The sequence below is a fragment of the Myotis daubentonii genome, chromosome 17 (assembly GCF_963259705.1).
Source record: "Myotis daubentonii chromosome 17, mMyoDau2.1, whole genome shotgun sequence".
In the NCBI taxonomy this organism is placed as follows: Eukaryota; Metazoa; Chordata; class Mammalia; order Chiroptera; family Vespertilionidae; genus Myotis; species Myotis daubentonii.
Genome location: NC_081856.1, coordinates 41,545,829 through 41,565,253, shown reverse-complemented (window position 1 = coordinate 41,565,253; position 19,425 = coordinate 41,545,829). Strand labels below are relative to the sequence as shown.

Here is a 19,425-nt window from a genome sequence, read left to right as displayed (position 1 = left end):
CATGCTGCTCTGACCCAATACGCCTCCCTTGATGCCCTCCCCCAGCCCTTACCTATTCACTTGCTGACACCACTGCCCAGGGACATGGCACTTCTACGTGGTCATGACCCTGGGGCAGCTCAGGGTTCGCTCCTCTACCCCTCCTTTACCGTCTGGTCAATACATCAGACCCTAGGTTTGTTCTCTCCCTGTCCCTTCATCAGAGTGATGCCCTTCTGCTGGGATTAACTGGTAAACCACTCTGTGCTAATGTGTCCTTTCTGGTAACACAATGCTTTCACCCAGGCTACATGTATATGTCTCCAGAGGCTCCATATGCAGGGGCTCTACTGGTGGGATGGCTAAGACCTGTGGGAGGAGGCTGTTGAGTCGGATTTGGAACTTCAGATCCCATGAATCTCTGCTTACTTTGCCTGGGCCTGCACTCTCAGCGCTCCTTGCATGTAGCATCATGGAAGATTATTACTATTAAACAAAAACCCTATGCCATTGCTGCACCCCAAACTAAATGACTCAGAATGCCTGGGAAAGAGACCACATCACTGGCATGCTATTAAAGCGCTTGGCAATTCTTACATGAGAGTAGAGATGAATGCTCGTTTCCTAAACATAGGGCTAGCTATGCAAATGGAAACACCTTTTCTAAATTTTGGTCTTCAGACACCCAAGAAGACGGTGAAAGATGACAAGCGGAGGAAAGAGGTTTAGTAGTCATGGACCTGACTGATTACCACATGTTCTTGGGCCAGAAATCAGCTTCTTGGGGGTTTGGTTTTCTCACCCAGTAATGAGGGATTAATACTAACGTACCTCAAAGGTGGGTAATGGGAAATGACTAATCCAGACGGCCATGGGATATTAGTTAGGCGAAGTTAAAATGCTTCCATGACAAGCAAGGGGATTTGAGTGGTCTGCCTCTTAAACATTGCCAAGAAAGCCCCAGTAATTATCAGTAATGAGCCAGAGTGGAATGCAATGAAGCAGACACCATAGACGCACTAATTACCAATAGATGGCTGCTGCGCTTTCCTCCCATTAATGTCTTTCCTCAGATAGCAATTTGGGAAAATAAATAAAAAGAAAAGAACACAACATCTTGAAGATTCTTTGGCACACTCCCACAAAGCCCATGCTATGCTATTAACAAACCATTTCCTGGAAACAGGTGTGCCCTGACTTTAAAAAAAAATGGGGACCTACAATGAAAGAACCAAAGTGTTCTTTCATTTTACAAGCTTTCTTGAAGTAGAAACTTCCCTTGTGCATAATTCATTAACTTATTACCTTTGGGAAGAAAAAAATCAACCCACAATGGAGATGTAACTCTGAAATGATCACATTAACCAGCGGGGAAATGTGATTTAATTTAAAAAATCTTCACAGTAACTCATGATATTTAAAGTGAGGTTTGCACCCATGAAGCTAGAAAGAAGAGAAAGATGGAGACATATGTAGGTTGTGAGATACAATTTCCAGCCCCTGACATCACCATCGATGTCACAGGTGATGGAGACCATGGGCAGTGAGTCAGCATTGATGACTCATCGCCATGGGTTCGAGGAGGTCTACCCAGGGCATGTCAGTTCTGCTGCCCAGGCTCTCCCCTCCTTCAACTCCCATGTGGCCAGCACCAAGGTTAGTCTCCTTTGAATAAGAACTGTGTAATACTGACTCCAACATATCCGTTATAAGCTGAGTGCTGCGCTAGACTTTCGAAGGAAAGTGAGGATAATAAGGCACACCCCCTGCCCTCTATTCTTGTCCATTTATGGTGGCCAGATATCCAAATTTGACAGCCTGGAGCTTCTGGAAAGTGTCCACGACTAGGATTAGCAGTAGGGCTGCCAGATGAAATAGAGGATGCCCAGTTAAATCTGAATTTTAGTTAAACTACCAACAATGCTTTAGTATATGTCCCAAATATTGCATGGGACACACTTACACTTAAAAAAAAAAAAAAGACACAGTTCTCCCTACAGATATCTCCAAGCTACAGTTACAAAGGCCACTCAGACAGTACTGAGGGCAAAAGAGGAATTCGTGTTTTTAAATTTAAAGTTAGAACTTTTCTATGAGAAAAATAGAAGAAAAGGAAACACAATAAATATTCAGGATTTAAAAAGTAAATTGTCTACAGCAAAAGGAAAAAAGAGTGATTAAAGTATTATTACACTGTTTCATACATACATCTCTCACTAGCTCCTAGCCTTTTCCTAGCTTCCTGCTGTCTATCAGATCAAATCCAGCCTATCTTAAATTGACCATTTCTAGATCCTCCATAGACCAACCTTGTGGATTGTAAAGATTTTTCCCCCCAACCAGTTTCTTGATCCCATATAGGGTGTCCTATTTCTGTTGCCAGGACATATTTAAGATGTCTCTTACTCATGGACAATCCTTTCACTCCTGTAGGTCATGCCAAATGTTCTTCATCACTCACTCCTTCTATACAGTTGTTTCACGGCCACATATCCTCCTGTAGTCAATCTATTCATTAATCATTTACCAGAGATTTTAATCAGTGAGTACTATGTCCAGCACTACTCTAGGCCTTATGAGAGATCGTAACCAATAAAGCAGACATAGCTCTGGACCCCAGCTGCCTGTGTTACCCAGCCTCCCCAGCAGGGCTGTAACCTTTTCAAAGACTGGCTGGATCTACTACCCTTGCAGTATCCTACTTCGCTGGAATATCTTGGATGAGGTGGGTCATGTGCTGGACTGAAAGGTCTGGATGATTGGACCACATCTGCCTGGTGTCTATAGTAAGCAAATAAGAGGCAGCTGGAGGAACTTTACCAGTCCTTGGATACCAAAGAAATCTTTTTGTAGGTGCTTAACTTTAGGGCTCACCATGTGAGGTTAATAAACATTGAAATAATATGTGACTGATCAAACAAACCAATGAGCTTTCTAAAGGGAAGGCGGGAAGCCCATCAGGAGGGGGTGACATTTAAGTAAGTGAGAAGAGGGTCGGAGGTATTGGTTTCTACCCTGCAGGAGAGACAGAGATGCCTCCTTGAGTGAGGGCACAAGGACAATATTTCTGGGGATTCCACGTGCTAGGTTTGACCAACATATGGAGCCACAAGCCAGCTGGACAGCTGCCATTTTGGCAGCTTTGTCAAGAGGAAAAAGGCTTTGCTGAAGGAGCTAAATCTTACCTGACCGAGAGGAATTCCCTGGCCTTGAAGCACTGGAAATGGGACAGAAGAGAGTGTCAAGGAGATTGCAGGATCCAACAATAGAAAACGAGGCAGCAGATTAGGCAAAGAAGGAGGACTAAGCAGTGACCAAGGGAAAATGGTACAGGAACTGCCATGGGCACTGGACTGTCCTGCAGGGTCCCAGCAGCAGGGGGCAATGAGGGAGGTTTTACTAAAGCATGGAGGCCAGTTTCAGTGGAGCCCCAATCTTCTAGATCAGCAACAGCATTAATATGTAAGACACTGTCCCAAATTCACAAACAGGTGTGGACCTAAGCTGTTTATACTTTGATTGGTAGCTGAAATGTCTTTTCTTTCTTCCTTTTAACTTTACTTGTTCCTTCTCATTTGGCACTGATTCCGGGAGAGGGGCAGTGAGGCCTGAAACAAGGGCTTCTCTGGCCTCCACACCCCCAGACCCTCCAAGCCCTGGTGTGCACTGATTAGGAGCAGGAGTCCTGGAAGGCTCAGTTTCCTTCAGAAATAATTTTAAGTAGATTAGCTATTTATGCCAAATCACAAAATATTATTTGATCTGTATATACTTAAAGCTTATTCCTCTATACAGTATTCCAGTCATCTCTAATTACCCCATATGTTCTAGTTATTCTAGTTGCCTAAGAAATAACTCTAAAACTTAGGGACTTAAAACAACAACAATTTTTATTTTGTTCATGAATCTGCAATTTAGGGCTGGCTGGGCAGAAATGGCTCATCTCTGGTCTCCTTGGCATCAGGAGGGCTTAAGGGGGCTGTGGTGGCTGGGGCCTGGAATCCCCTGAGGGATTGCCCCCTCACACGCCTGACAGTTGATGCTGACTGTTGGCTGAGACCTTCATGGGAAGTGTTGGCTTTAACTCCAACATGTGGTCTCTCTACATCAAGCATGTCAAACTCGTGGCCTGCAGGCCGCATGCCTCCTTTATTTGGCCCGTGTTAGCCTTTGAATTTGACATGCTTTCTCTACATGGTATGGGCTCCCTCATAGTATGGAAGCTGGTTTCCAAGGGCAAGTGTCGTGTGTAAGAGAAATAGAAAAAATAGCCGAGAGAAAAAGAAACTGTATTCTTTCTATGATCCAGCCTTGGAAGTCACCTAGCATTGCTCCCACGGCACTCTATCTGGTGCCAACCAATCACAGCGCGTGTGGATTCAAGAGGAGGACAGTAGACTCCACCTCTTGATGGAGAGTGTCAGGAGTCTAGAGGAGCATGTGGCCATAGATATAATTACGTGGCCACTTTTGTAGAGTACAATCTGCCACCACATACAACGTTACTTCTAGGAAAACCACGATCTATTCCAGCTTGACAGGCAGTATAACACAGTGAATAAAAGAGCCAGGAGTCGAGAGCCAAACACCTAGAGCCCCATCATGTACCATGTGACACCGGGCAATTTGCTTAAGCTCTCTGTGCCTCGGTTTCCTCATTTATAAAAACAGATGTTGTGAAGGGAAGAAAAAAGTTATTTTGAAAAGAGCTTATAAGACTCTCTAAATGTTAGCTGTTTTCATAAAACCAGAGACATACCTCCTCCAACCAGGACAGCAGTACCTCCTGGTCTCTAGGGGGTGGTGGTGGTGGTGGCAGCCCTGCCAGAGGTAGAAAATCAATGATCACAGGACATTGCCAAGTAAGTTCACTTAAAAATCCATAAGGCAGATACTAACGTGATCCAGGTAAGAAAACTGTGACCTAGGGACCTTGCCCGAAGGAACACCTGCAGGTGGTTCCCGACAGGATTTGCCCCCAGTTTAACCAGATAGAGGAGCCTGAATCCCCGGGGAACTGGTGGAGCAGAGAGCTTCTCCCAAATCCGATTTGTGGGAGAGCAGGAAGTGAACAGTGCTGTAGTATGCCACTGGGATATGGAGCTATTTAGTACAGCAGTGAGCCGATCTTGACTGGGTTAGTACAGGGAAGATGGGACGGATATACTTAGGCACCACTAACTTAAGAATTCCTTTCATAAAATGGAAGGCTCTCGCTATTTCATAAGACAGAGTATTTGCATTAAAAAATCAGTCTCTAGGTCTGTGCCTGCAAGTCTCATTTCCTCTGAACTGGAGGACAGATAGACAGCCTTTGGCCCACTGGCAGTAGGGCTGGGCATACTGATCTGGAATCCTTGTCACTGATATGAGCAGATGACTTACACATTTTTAGGCTGGCTATTCACCAGCTGAAGAATGTCTCTTCTAAGGTTTGATTCTGGTGTAAAATCTAGTAGCTCCCAGGTTGTTTGCTTGTCTCTTTTGTTTTGATGTTAATTAGTTAGTTTGTTTTTCCTTTTAGTGAGGATTCTCTTTTTTTATTACACTGGCCAGCACAGCTGTAGGGGAGAAACCTTGGCTGCCGATACACATAGCTCTCTGGGCAGGTTGCCTATATAGTCAGACTGCACGTTCCATGATGGTAGGGGACCTCGTCTGTCTTGTTCACCACAGCATCCCTGGTATCTAGTAGGTGCTCAAAACTTGTTGAACACATGGAAGACTGAATGTTTGCACTGAAGGGCAGGCAAACAAATCTCAGAAGTCCATTGAGATAGACCACTCAAGGACCAGCTGAGGGAGGGAACCAAAAAGCTGACTCCAGTACTGTGGCTGCAGTAGCCAGTTGATAAATACTTGGGGTTTGGATGATGTTACCTCATGCTGCACCTGATTTGTGGTGAGACGTGGGAAGGCGTGGGATGGGATAACTTGTGGGATGCTATTTTTTATTTCATCGCCAAAGATGTTGTAAATATGGCCATCACACAATTGGTCGTGGTTTTAGATGTCTGAATCACATGGCAGTCAGTGGGAGGCAGCTGAGCAGACAGCCAAATATTGGAACACTCTTCTTGACATTTATCTCTAATGGATGAGGTTTAAAATCATCAAAGTAAAGACAATATAGGATCATCCTTTTAAAAACTCATCTTTCCTAACAGCCGTATGCTGCCTTTGGTTTTCCTGCAGTCATTGGGACAGAATTCAGAAAATATGGACAATCCTTCCATTAGGACTAGCAGCAGCTGGAATATCTCTCAGACTAGAGATTTCTTTCCTGAAAATCAAATCTAGGACTTTAATGTTAGCTGAGTATACTATGTTTCACATTAGTGTAAACTAAATTTGAAAAGGATGCTGTGTCTCTAATTGAAGGCAATTATAGAAAGATGTCCAAAAAACCTGAAAGCTCACGGCAGATAAAAAGGACACACTGTCTTTAGTATGGAGAATGTGGCTCCACTGGATTTAAATATTTATCATATAATTTTTATATCTGAGTCTTAATGAGCACTAACTTTTATGGCATCACTTCTGGAAACAATAAACAATGCCATATTTTGGAATGCTAACTCTAGTTAGCATTCCACCACAGGGTGCCTTTAAATAACAGTTGATTTCATGAAAAAAATAATGGCATGTTCCTTTCTGAATTTAAATTTCAAACACCTGCCATCAAACAGTGCAGCCGGGAGTCAGAGCTGTTTTTAGACTTTTTCCAATTTCTTCATAAAAGCCTCCAAAGCTGGTGTTCTTTTCGAGTCCAAAGAATAAGAAACGTTTGAGAAAATCCTTTTTCGTAATTTCCCAGAGAACGTGTGAAAAAAAATCGCTAAGCTTTCATTTCAGATGTTAGGGATTTGGATCGAGTTTAAACAACAGCTTGTGTGAAACGTCATAGCTCCTATTCTCTCACGCGGAGAAAGGATGGCTTTGGACACTCAAACGCAGGTTAGAAAGACAATGCTACGGGACATCAGCCAACCAACTGCAACGTAACCTGACTGGCTGGAGAGAAAACGGAGGCAGTATCTTCTGCAAATTCAATGTGACACGGAGAGTGAGACAATGACTTACATACTCCCACTAAACAATAATATTAATACCCCATTTATTGCTCTTTTTTGTTGTTGTTAATCCTCATCTGAGGATATTTTTCCCCACTGATTTTTAGAGAGAGTGGAAGGGAGGGGGAGAGACAGAAAGAGAGAAACATTGATGAGAGAGAGAGAGAAAGAAAGACATCAATTGGTTGCTGGGGCAGGGATTGAGCTTGCAACCAAGGTACATGCTCTTGACTGGAATCGAACCCGGGACCCTTCAGTCCGTGGACTGATGCTCCAACCACTGAGCCATACTGGCTAGGGCTCCTTTCTTGTTCTTAAATATCCAGTAAGTCAAGTAAGAGTCTGAGTTCAAAGTACCTGGGAAGTGTCTCCATTCCCCACATCATTTTGAATGTGTTTTGGCCTGGGGCTCTCTGGCAGATAAACCTACAGGCTCTATCCTGACTGACTGGAATGAACATGACAATTTATCAATTCACACATGTGCTTTACACTAAACTTGGAAGTTACATAAGTTCTTTAATGCATGTTTCAAATATTGTGCACAAAGCACCTTCTAGAGTATTCCTTCAGCTATGATCTCATATAGCATTCTGCATTCTTCATCTCAGTACTACTTGCTTATTTTCTCTGAGTGGATACAAGTCCCTTCGTCAGTACCTATAGTCTTCTGTGGTCCATGGTTTTAACTTGCATAACTTGCATTAACACTATGCATTTTTCCTTTTAACCCCTATCTAACCAGGTACGAATTCCTTAGTCCAAGTCACGTAAGATTACTTATGGATTTCAAGGAGAAAAATAAGAGAAAGTTACAGCTTGGTAGCTATACGGACATATCATTCCTTTTCACACAGAAATCAGAATACTCTGGGAAACTCACCCTTTCAGAGAATAAAATCAGATGTGGTGAAATTGAATGTGGAAATGACGATGTGGATTTTGTTTGATGCTGTCCTATGACCTTTTGGCATCACTAGATCATATATCATTAAACTCAGGGGTAGAGAGAATGTAAGGGGGTCCAGGAACTTGGATGGAAAAAATACTACATCTTTAGTTTCACTAACCTCAAACTGAAATTTAGTATTTATTGTCATTAAAATGGACGCCACAAACCACAGTACCTGTGATTTTGTTGCCAAGGAAAATGGCTGATATTCTCATATCATATCATTATAGTTATCTTGAAATTCCTTTTACTCTCATCACTACTTCAAATGATGGTATTATTTAATAGAGCACAATTCACAATTTTTAAAAAATTGGTCAACATATTTCAATAAGAGTGGTTTCCTTTGTAATCTTGCAGACCTTATCTCATGTATTTAAAAAACAGCATTCCGAGAAGAGTCTATGGGCTTCACCACGCTGCCAAAGAGGTTCATGACACCCAAAAGATTAAAATCCCTGAAACTACACACGAAACAGTGGATAATGCAACAGCCAAGTTCCTAGAGTAAATCATTCCTTGCTAGTATTTTTTGAAGCTGAAACAAACTTGACCTTGAAGTCACACAGTCTCCTTGTTGTAAGTAGATGATTCTGATGAGAGCCATTTCCCCGCGTATTTTGCCGTAAGAAAAGACCTGTGGATTCTAAAGCATCTCTGCTATTGTAGCATAGGTTGTTTTCTTCTAATGATGAACTTGATCATTGATACTTTGCTCTTATCTCTCATACTGCTGGAATCCAGTCTATTTTATAAGAGCATTGAATACGGTCACTTTATAACCTTAATTTAAAACATCATAGAAAGAGCATCAAGAAAGCTACTTGGGAAAGTATAATGAGAATTCCTTATTTTGAGTAAAAAAAAAAAAAAAAAAAAAGTAAACATCAAAGTTCCCCCACCAAAGACTGTGCTTTTAAATAACAGAGAGCCTGGTCCTTATCCATGCTCATTTGAATTGCAAAGCAATTAGCATATTTCTATGGATATTAAGACTATGACCTCTGAGTTATAATTACGAGATAAATTAAATGAGATGATGTCTCAATAGATTTGCCTTAGTACACTTTTTAGAAAATGCTCCATGGAGACTCTGACCAAAAATAGTCATATCTAATGCCAGCAAGTTAAATGAATATTCACTCATTGAAAGCTATTGAGAAATCACTGATGCACCCACAATTACTCACTTATCACTGAAGTTAAATACTGTTCAAAATGCTCATCTCCAGAGTAAACACAACCAGAATTCAGGAACTAATAAAGAACATCAAAAATAATAACAACATAGTCTTGCATTAACTTGAGATATAGTTCACATATCATAAAATATATATTTTTTCATACACATAGTTAAACCACTATTTTCTGTTCATCAAAATAGGTGTATTACATGTGCTGCTCTTAAACCTGCGCTATTTTTTTCCTGTAAAACTTGTGAGATTTAGAAACCCATTAGACATCGAGGTTTTGATTAATTTCAATACCAGAGGTTTTCCTTGAATTATAAGCCACAAAATGATCCCACTAATTTACAATGATAGAAAATTCATGATGACTAAACTTGGGAAGAAAATGAACTACAATAAGGCAAACAAACCCATTCGCATGTTATGGTGTTATAGAAATAAAGAAATAAAAGGCCTTCCTAATCAGTTATCAAATTATTCATTCAAGACCTGGAGCAAATTTTCAGTGATTATATTGTGCTTCAATTAAAGCAGATCTACCAATAGCAATTCAGTTTTAGGGCTGCTGTTTTCCCCTAAAGGAATTAGTTCAATTTTTAAACATAAAAACAGATGATAGGACTCCTCAGGAAAGACCCTCCAATGTTATTCTCTTCACAGCGGAATTTTCAGAGGAAGATGCTGAAAATGTGCACTTTGCTCTAACAACCAGAGAGCCACGGCAGGCGCACATGTGAGCGCTTCCAGCCCGACTTCCCTGGCATAGTCCAGATTATTTTGTTCTAAACAGGAAGCTGTTGACAGTTTTCCCTGGTCATTTCAGAATCCCCGATTTACAAGCAAAGCCCCAACTTCTGTTTCAAAGTCTAATGTTCTTTCCCGCTGTGCCTATTGTTGCTAAGTCTGAACGCTGCAAACGAGATAGAAACCAAATTCCAAACTATTCTGGGATGATTCAGAATAGGGCAGCAATTGTGAAAACAGCAAAGTTAGCAACATATTGCAACGCTATGCTGGAGTCTTGAAACCCAAAACAATGAGGGGAGGATTCCTGGAATTGGATGGGGCTTATTTGGCTCAAGCTGCCAAATCCGTATCTCTAAATAATGCCATGTTCGCAAGTGCTGAGCAAGAAAGACGCTTACATTTTAACCTACTTCCAGAACATTAACCCAAATTTAACCAAATTCCAGAGGCTGCACAAAATTAGCAACCAGAAGCCGCTTCATGGTTTCCCCTGGCACAACAATAATTGCTCGTGAAGACACACTTGTGGGAGGTAAGAGAGAAGGGAAACCACAATGATCTATAAAACATCTAGCCGTTTGTGCATAAAGGAAACCAATTACCTCACACGGAAGAAGCGGAAGATTTAACAGTCCATGCTCCGCAGCCCTGGGCAGCGGCAGTGGCGGCGGCAGCGGCGTGAGGAGCAGCAGCGGCAGCAGAGGCGGCAGCAGCCAGCATCCACCAGACTCTCACAGGCCTTTGACTGTGTGGACTCAGCCACAGACTCTGCCTCCAGCTGACGTCAAAGTCCCTGTCACATGGCCAGATGAAAGCCAAGAGAGCATTGGTTGTCGTAGCAACCACAGAACAGCTCTGAAATTATTTCAATAGGTCATCTGTCACTGTGATGTGTGTGTGTGTGTGTGTGTGTGTATACACACACACACACACACACACACACACACCCTGTAACCATCACGGACAGCTCCCTCAACCCCCCAGGTGGTGACTCAAGAGTGCCTCCAACTTTCCTCTTTAGGACTTGGGTGTCTGTTCTTAACTGTGTTTGCAGGAAAATGCATGCCACTCTGAAGTTCCCATCGGTCTCGCTTTACCAGCATGAAGCATGTGTCTCTATAGAACAGAAGGAAAGAAACTGAAAAATCCTGGAGGTAGTTTTCTGAGCTAATTAAATCTATTTGTAAGCAAATGGATAAAAACAGAAGCTCTAAGGGGAGTTGGAAGAAAAGGCATTTTTAGGTTTTGTTTTTTTAAATATATTTTATTGGTTTTTTACAGAGAGTAAGGGAGAGGGATAGAGAGTTAGATACATCGATGAGAGAGAAATATTGATCAGCTGCCTCCTGCACACCCCCTACGGGGGATGTGCCCGCAACCAAGGTACATGCCCTTGACCAAAATCGAACCCAGGACCCTTCAGTCCGCAGGCCGATACTCTATCCACTGAGCCAAACCAGTCAGGGCAGAAAAGGCATTTTTAACACTATGTAAGAACCCAATCAATGGACTGAGCTGTGCCAGTGACGGAAAGAAAAACAAGAAGCAGGGGGTGCTGGCCCACAGTCGGATGAGGAAATCTAATAATCCCGACACCACCTAGGATGGGGAAATCGGGTGAGATGAATTCAGAATTCCTGCATCGCAAAATGCCTATGCAAGGATGATGGCCAAAAGAGTTTCAAACCCGTGCTGCTTTAAGACAACCTTTGTAATTTTTTTGGACCTTTACTTTGGGGTCACCATACAGGTGCCAAATCCCCTCCTCCTAAATGCTCCGGTCCATCCCCCTTGGGGCTCAGCGTGGAGTCAGTGGGTGAGTGTCCTGCCAATGCCAAGTTTAGCGAAGCCCAGAGTGGCAGAATAAAAACAGTCCTGTCTGCTTTCTAACTTCAGCTTCATTTTCTCTAGGACGAGCTAGCTTACTTCTAACACCACACACATGCTTATTTCCCAATTTATCCTCCCTCTATAAAACAGAAAGCCAATTACACAAAACGAAATAAAATCTACAGGAAGGTGCTCTGAAAAATACATACAAAAACATATATTCCTTCAGAGGGCACAGGGGAGAAAAGGCAGGGGGAAGAGATTGCTCTGAAAACCCTAAGTTAGTATTATCAGAATTCCTATTCTGGCGTCCTTTTATTTTATTTTTTAAAAATAATATTTTATTGATTTTTTTACAGAGAGGAAGGGAGAGGAATAGAGAGTTAGGAACATCAATGAGAGAGAAACATCAATCAGCTGCCTCCTGCACACTCCCTACTGGGGATGTGCCTGCAACCAAGGTACACGCCCTTGACCGGAATCGAACCTGAGACCCTTCAGTCCGTAGGGTGACGCTCTATCCACTGAGCCAAACCGGTTAGGGCTCTGGCGTCGTTTTAAATAAATGGGCAGCTCTGGGGTGTTGCAAAATCTCAATGGAAACCCAGCCAGCTGGGCAGATTACATTTTTGTCACTCTAAAAGAATGCCATTTCTTCAGAGTCATTCATTGCTTCTTGAACAATAAGACTAATGTCCAAGCTGTTTGGCATGGAATCTTCCTATTCCATCTTCCTCTCTCTTGACCTCTGTCCCAGCTCCAGTGGGGAGGACAAAAAAAAAAATGTTTCATTTGAAAAGCTATTTTCCTGATGTTATTAGCTGGAGCACTGCTAAAGTAAAACCAAGCCGTAATGCTTCCCCTTTAATTTCAGGTGAATGACAGCAGGAATTTACCTGTTTGCACAGAGACAATTGGCTCATTGAATCCCACGCCTATCTAAATGGGTCAGGATGTGTCACTGGGGGCAGGTTTCAGTAACAGTCACGATTTACAAATTTGCCATTTGCCCAGTTCTGATTCTCTGTTCCGAAATGCAATCCTAGCAATGAGGGGAATGCGAAGAGAGGGGAGAAAGCGTATCCTTCTAGACTTTCAGGGCCCAGGGCCCTGAGCTGCCTGCCTTATCGTCTCTCTGACTCCAAATCCCTGGCTGCCTAAACTCTTCCTCTCTGACAGATCCAGCATCAAAGAGTACAACTGCGGTACCACGCTTTGCCAATAGGGGGTGTCCTCTGAAACCAGAAGCTCTCGGTTCTAAAAATTCCTGAAAGTCATGGCTTTCTTTAGTTTAAAATTTAGCAGAAACGAACACTTCTCAAAATTTTCTATTACTTTGAAGACTAAATATATTTATTTATTTATTTTTTAATATATTTTTATTGATTTTTTACCGAGAGGAAGGGAGAGAGATAGTTAGAAACATCGATGATAGAGAAACATCGATCAGCTGCCTCCTGCACATCTCCTACTTGGGGATGTGCCCGCAATCCAGGTACATGCCCTTGACCGGAATCAAACCTGGGACCTTTCAGTCCGCAGGCCGACGCTCTATCCACTGAGCCAAACCGGTTTTGGCAAGACTAAATATATTCAACTATTTATTGACTTGATCTTAACTCATTGTAGGTTAATGCAATCAGCGGACTGGCCTTCCATATGTACAGTGGGCGCATGCTTCCAACCTGCCATTACTTATTCCCCTTTGCAAACTACCGAGGATCAGATCCGCCTCTTACAGCTAAGGAAGCTACCGGTCCCCTCAGGGTTGAAATCGTGATGAGGATCTTGTTGGAGCTCAGACTGATATCGGTGTGGCTCATTAATCCAAATGTAGCTTGGAAATATCACAGGAAACACGCACACACGAGGGCCTTTTCCAATTGCAGCCCACGCGTTGAAGGAATATGTGCCACTTTACTTTTTTAAATGACAACTCACTTTTTAGGTGAACGTGGCTGACTGAATTTAAAAATATCCATTCAAAAATACGTCTGCACTAGAGTTTAGACTTGCCGTGTGAGCGTCAAGGCTGCGTATTATTAGTCTGACCACTGGGCCGGAAGTAACTGGGAAATGCCACTAAGCCAGTCTGACTCGGGTTCACACGCCTGAATGAGCAGGTGGGCATGACAGGTGAGGATAACCAGCCTTTTATTTGATGTTTCCAGGTACAGACGTTTCTGTGTCACTGCCCTAGCATCAGTGGGAAGGACATGGACATATTTTTTGGAGGCACTGGGTTCAAATCTCATCTGGGCAAATGACTTGAGTCTTCTGAGGTTCAGTGCCTAGCTCCCAGGGTGGTTGTGAGGATGATAAAGTTAATGTATTCTAGAATTCTCACACCCTGCCACAGGGTGGACGGCTCTAGGTGTGTCATTTCTTGCTTATATGTCTGACTCTGGTAAGTCTTAAAAGACCTCCAGGGAAAGTATGGGGTATGATTCATCTCTACCACTCTACAGTTAGTACACGGCCTGAAACATAATACGTGCTCAATAAATGTTGAGTGACTCAAATATTGGGAAATAAATGCTGTGCAATAGAAAGAAATGGTTCCTGTGTCTTCCCACTAACAGAGAATAGAAAGCATTCTCTCACCCCCACCCCACCCCACCTCTGGCCCCTGCAAAAAAATGTAAAAGAAGAGAAAAAAAATTTATTTATCACAAAATTTTCTAGCAATGGATGGGCTCAAGTCACTTTACCAAGGAAATCAAACTTATCTCTACTGAACCATAAATACTTATTATGACTGTACGTAAGTTATATGCAGATGTATTTTATGGCTACTGCTATAGATATTGGATCATCTTTAGCATTAATTGAGCACTTACTATATGTGAAATTTTGTCCTCAATACTACAAATATATGAAATCATTTACTGTAATGCCGTATGAAGCAGGTACCAGCCTTTTTCACATTTCACAACTGAAGAAACGTCAGCACATAAAGACTAAGTAACTTGCCCACCTTGTACCTGGCAGAGTAGGATCTATATCCCAGAAACGTGGCCCCGTACATTTTTGGAAGTAATTTACGCTTTATATATGCTTAGAAAGACTTGAATTATTTCTTATGCTTATTTTACACTTGAGTTTTAATTTCTTACGAAGAGGAGAAAGCTGACTTATCTTTTCTGAGTAATGATCCTTAATCTAGCTTAGGCCTAAGGGGTGATAGGGCAAGAAAAAACTAATCAGGAAATTTGAATCAAGGGAAATGGGCAAAATAAAATAGTGAAAATATCCTGAATAAAATGGTACCCAAATTATTATAGTCTTCACTGGAGCAAATATTTGGATTGCACAGGCTTGGGTAACTTTTGTTTCCTACTATGATGGAGTTTCATGTTTTCAAACCAATACTCTCACTGAGATAATAATAGCTGGATTTTTTAAGAAAATGGTTGGAAGGCTTCAAAGGGCAGCAAAGGCAGAAAAATCTATTAAGTGCCAAGATCTCAGATAAAACAAAAATATATTGATGTTGTCCCAATACTCCTCACATTATCTCTGCTTTTCTCCTCCAATTATTGGACAATTCTTTTTAAAATATATATTTTTTTATTTATTTCAGAGAGGAAGGGAGAGGGAGAGAGAGATAGAAACATAAATGATGTCAGAGAATCATTGATTGGCTGCCTCCTGCACGCCCCCTACTGGAGACCAAGTCTACAACCTGGGCATGTACCCCCTACTGGAATCGAACCCAGGACCCTTCAGTCCTCAGGCCAACGCTCTATCCACTCAGCCAAACCAACCAGGGCTATTGGATAATTCTTAAGTGGTGTTGGCATTCTCAGAGACTGGAGATACAAAAAGTTGGAGTAAAAATATTCCAAGCATCCAGGACGGTAGGGATAAAAATTCTATTTTTAAAAAGGGAATCACAGAGAAGAAGTGATCGCAACATTCTGAAGAGTGTTTCTCTTGGAGCATTTGCCAGCTCCTAAATGGTGTTATATAAGAGAGTAAGAAGTAGAGCATAAAAATACATCTAAGAGGATAAAAACATAAAGGGAGGGCTTAGCAGTCTTACAGTCCTCGGGAGACAAAAACTGGAGTGCAGGCTCCTCCAAGGAGTTTGAGTTGGTAAACACCCTAAGTCTTCAGGTCTCATAACTAAAAGGCAAAGCCCTGGAAGTAATGGAAAACAAGAAATAGATACACCCTCACCAAAAGCCAGTTTCCATCCTGGAAGCATTAAAATACCTAATCGGATCAAGGCAATTTGCTCCTGTTGTAACGACACTCCAGAGAAAATGAACCCTCTCTAAAAGAATATGACATCACCCAGAGCCCTTACTATTTTTCACACATCACTTCTAACTCAATCCAAAATCATGACTCATGCCAGGAGACAGGTCTAACAGCCCAAAATCAAAGAGGAAAAAATAGGCAATAGACACAGACCCACAGGTGATTCATCTTCTGTAGTTATCATAAGACAGGGATTTTAAAATAACTATCATTAATATGTTCAAGGGAATAGATGGTAAGATAGAGAGTTTCGCATGTAAAAAATAAAACCTATAAAAAGGAGCATATTAGGATGAAAAGAACTGAAAAATACAACAATTTAAAAACACAAGAGGTGGGTTGGAGAAGAGAAAATTAGTGAAATTAAAAATAGATCAGCAGACAATATCCAGACTGAAGTATAAGAAGAACGAAAAATACAGAAAAGAATGTAAGAGACATTTGGGACATGATGCATTTGGGAAAGAAGAAGAGAATAAAGAGATAGGACAGAAGCCATATTTGAAGGAATTGGCTGAGAAATACAAAACAACAGAATTAAGGAGCCCCATTGACCCCACACAGGGTAACAAAGAAAATCACACATAGACACATTATGACCAAACTGCTGAAAATGAAAGACAGAGACAAATCTTAAAGCAGCAGGACAAAAAAAAAAAATCATATTAACTTTAAAGGAGCAACCAAAGACTTTTTAACCGTAAAACAAACAAATAAACTATTCCATTAGAAAACCAGCAAAAGACAGGAAGAGATATTTCCCCCAAAAATATATACAGATGACCAATAAGCACAGAAACCATTTTTCCAAAATCATTAGCCATTAGGGAAATGCAAGTTAAAACATAATGAGATAGCACTACATACCTATCAAAAATAGAAAATACTAACAACACTAAATGCTGGCAAGGATGCGGACACTGAATTAGTCACACATTGCTGGTGGGAATGTAAAATGGTGGCGCCACTATGGAAACCAGTGTGACAGTTCTTTTTAAAAAGGAAAATGCAACTATCATATGACTCAACAATTGTGTTTCTGGGTATTGCAGAGAAATGCAAACACAAAAGCTTGTACACAAATGCTCGTAGCCGCTCTCATTGTAATGGCCAATAAATGGAAATAACTCAGGTGCTTTCACTGAGTAAATGGGTAAATACATTTTAGTAGATCCATCCCATGGAATACTGCACAGTACTAAAATGGAAAAAACTACTGATGCCTGAATATCCAAAGAATTCTGCTGAGTGCAAAGCCAGTTTTCAAAAGGTCACATACTGTACAATTCCATTTATATAACATTATCAATATGACAGAATTAAGAAATGAAAAACAGGTGGGTGGTCGGCAGGGATTAAGGAGGAGGTGCATACAACAGATACACTTTGAAAATAGGGACACAGAAAGGCTAAAAGTAAAAAGATGGAAAGTGATATACAAACTACCAATCGAAAGCTGGGGTAACAATATGACTATGGAGAAATACTATTTTAGCCCGAGCCAATTGGCTCAGTGGATAGAGCGTCGGCCTGCTGAAGGGTCCCAGGTTTGATTCTGGGCAAAGGCACGTACCTCGGTTGCAAGCTCGATCCAGGCCCTGGTTGGGGTGCATGCGGGAGGCAACTAATTGATGTGTCTCTCTCGCATTGATACTTCTCTCTCTCTGCTTCTCCCCTTTCCTTCCACTCTCTCTAAAAATCAATCAGGTGAGGATTAGCAAAAAAAGAAGGGAAGGAAGGAAGGAAGGAAGGAAGGGAGGGAGGGAGGGAGGGAGGGAGGGAGGGAGGGAGGGGTATTTGATAGCAAGATAAGCAAAAATTCTACTAGGGATACAGAGGAAGGCTTTACCAAATCACTTCTAAATATGCAGGTACCTAATAAAATACCATCAAGATAAACAGAAAAATCCACAATAATAGCATTGATTTAACATATATTTCTCTGTAACTTATAGAACAAATAGCAAAAAAAAAAAAAAAAAAAGGTAGGGATATTTCAGTGGCAAAATTAACCAACCTGATTTAGTCACCATATGAAGAATGATGATGTAAACAATCACAAAAGGCAATTTTTTTTCTTAAATGTATTTAATAATTCTGACTAGCTGCTGGGCCATAAGAATGTCTCAACACATTATAAGTAACTGAAATCACAAATATGCTCTTTGTACAATGCAGAACAAAGCTAGAAATCAATATGAAAAAGACAAAGAAAAATCCTTAAATGGAAACTAAGCAATCCATTTCTAGATAATCTATGGATTAAAAAGATTTACATTGCAATTCAGAAATATCTGAACTGAACACCAAAAATATAATGTATCAAAACTTATATACATCTGAAACACTATTTTTTACAAATTTTTTTATTGATTTCAGAGAGAGGAAGGGTGAGGGAGAAAGAGATAGAAACATCAATGATGAGAGAGAATCATTGATCGGCTGCCTCCCGAAGCCCCCCACTGGGGATCGAGCCTACATGTTGAACATGTGCCTTGACCAGGAATTGAACTGTGGCCTCCTGGTTCATAGGTCGATGCTCAACCACTGAGCTACGCCTGCCAGGCTAATGAACATGCACATATATGTTAAAAAACAACAACAAACACTGAGGTTCCACATTTGGCATGGACCTTTGAAGAATTCCATGGACCTGTTCCCCAGAGAAACAAGCATAACTGATGAAAAATATTTTAAAATATCATATAAAGTCTCTGGGAATCGTCGTTAGGGCATACAGCCAATGAAGAAACATTTATTTTTATTTTTTTTATTATTTTTTTAAATATATTCCATTGATTTTTTACAGAGAAGAAGGGAGAGGGACAGAGAGTCAGAAACATCGATGAGAGAGAAACATCGATTAGCTGCCTCCCGCACGCCCCACACTGGGGATGTGCCCACAACCAAGGTACATGCCCTTGACCAGAATCGAACCCGGGACCCCTGAGTCTGCAGGCCGACGCTCTATCCACTGAGCCAAACCGGTTCGGCAGAAACATTTATTTTTAAAAAATACTAAAACTTGATAAGAAGTTTAAGAGTCTGTGGTACCTGAATCTTGATCCACTTCCTCCCCAAACTTTCAGCTCAGTTCATAAAAGTTTCATGTCGGAAAGGTTTGACCAATAAGATTGGGCTCCTTCTCCCTTAACCCTCAGTCAAAGGCTACAGTATCTCACTGGGAAATGCAAGCCATCAGCCTTTCTCAAGTTCTGCTATTAAATCCCTGGTGAGTATAGACACCAGGAAAAAGAGAGAGCCCAATCTTATTTAAGGCACAATTATTATACGTTAAATCTAATCCCAACTGTTAAAGTTTCCAGCATCGCAAATTGGGAACTTTATATAAGTGAGATATCACATCTATATATATAAAAGGCTAAGC

At 41.3% G+C, this 19,425-nt stretch overlaps 1 protein-coding gene across 10 annotated transcripts in view; it reads right to left on the bottom strand.

The window, feature by feature from the left end:
• Positions 1 to 19,425, bottom strand: part of NCALD (neurocalcin delta) — a 300,236-nt gene that overhangs the window by 57,377 nt on the left and 223,434 nt on the right. For 2 of the 10 annotated variants that reach the window (XM_059672032.1, XM_059672041.1), the window contains exon 1: positions 10,544 to 10,700. The exons of 7 other annotated variants lie outside the window; for them this stretch is intronic. The gene's annotated coding sequence lies outside the window, so the exon portion shown is untranslated. Of the gene's footprint in view, positions 1 to 3,164; positions 3,245 to 10,543; positions 10,701 to 19,425 lie in introns of those variants that run through there. One more of the 10 variants, XM_059672038.1, reaches the window with a different exon arrangement.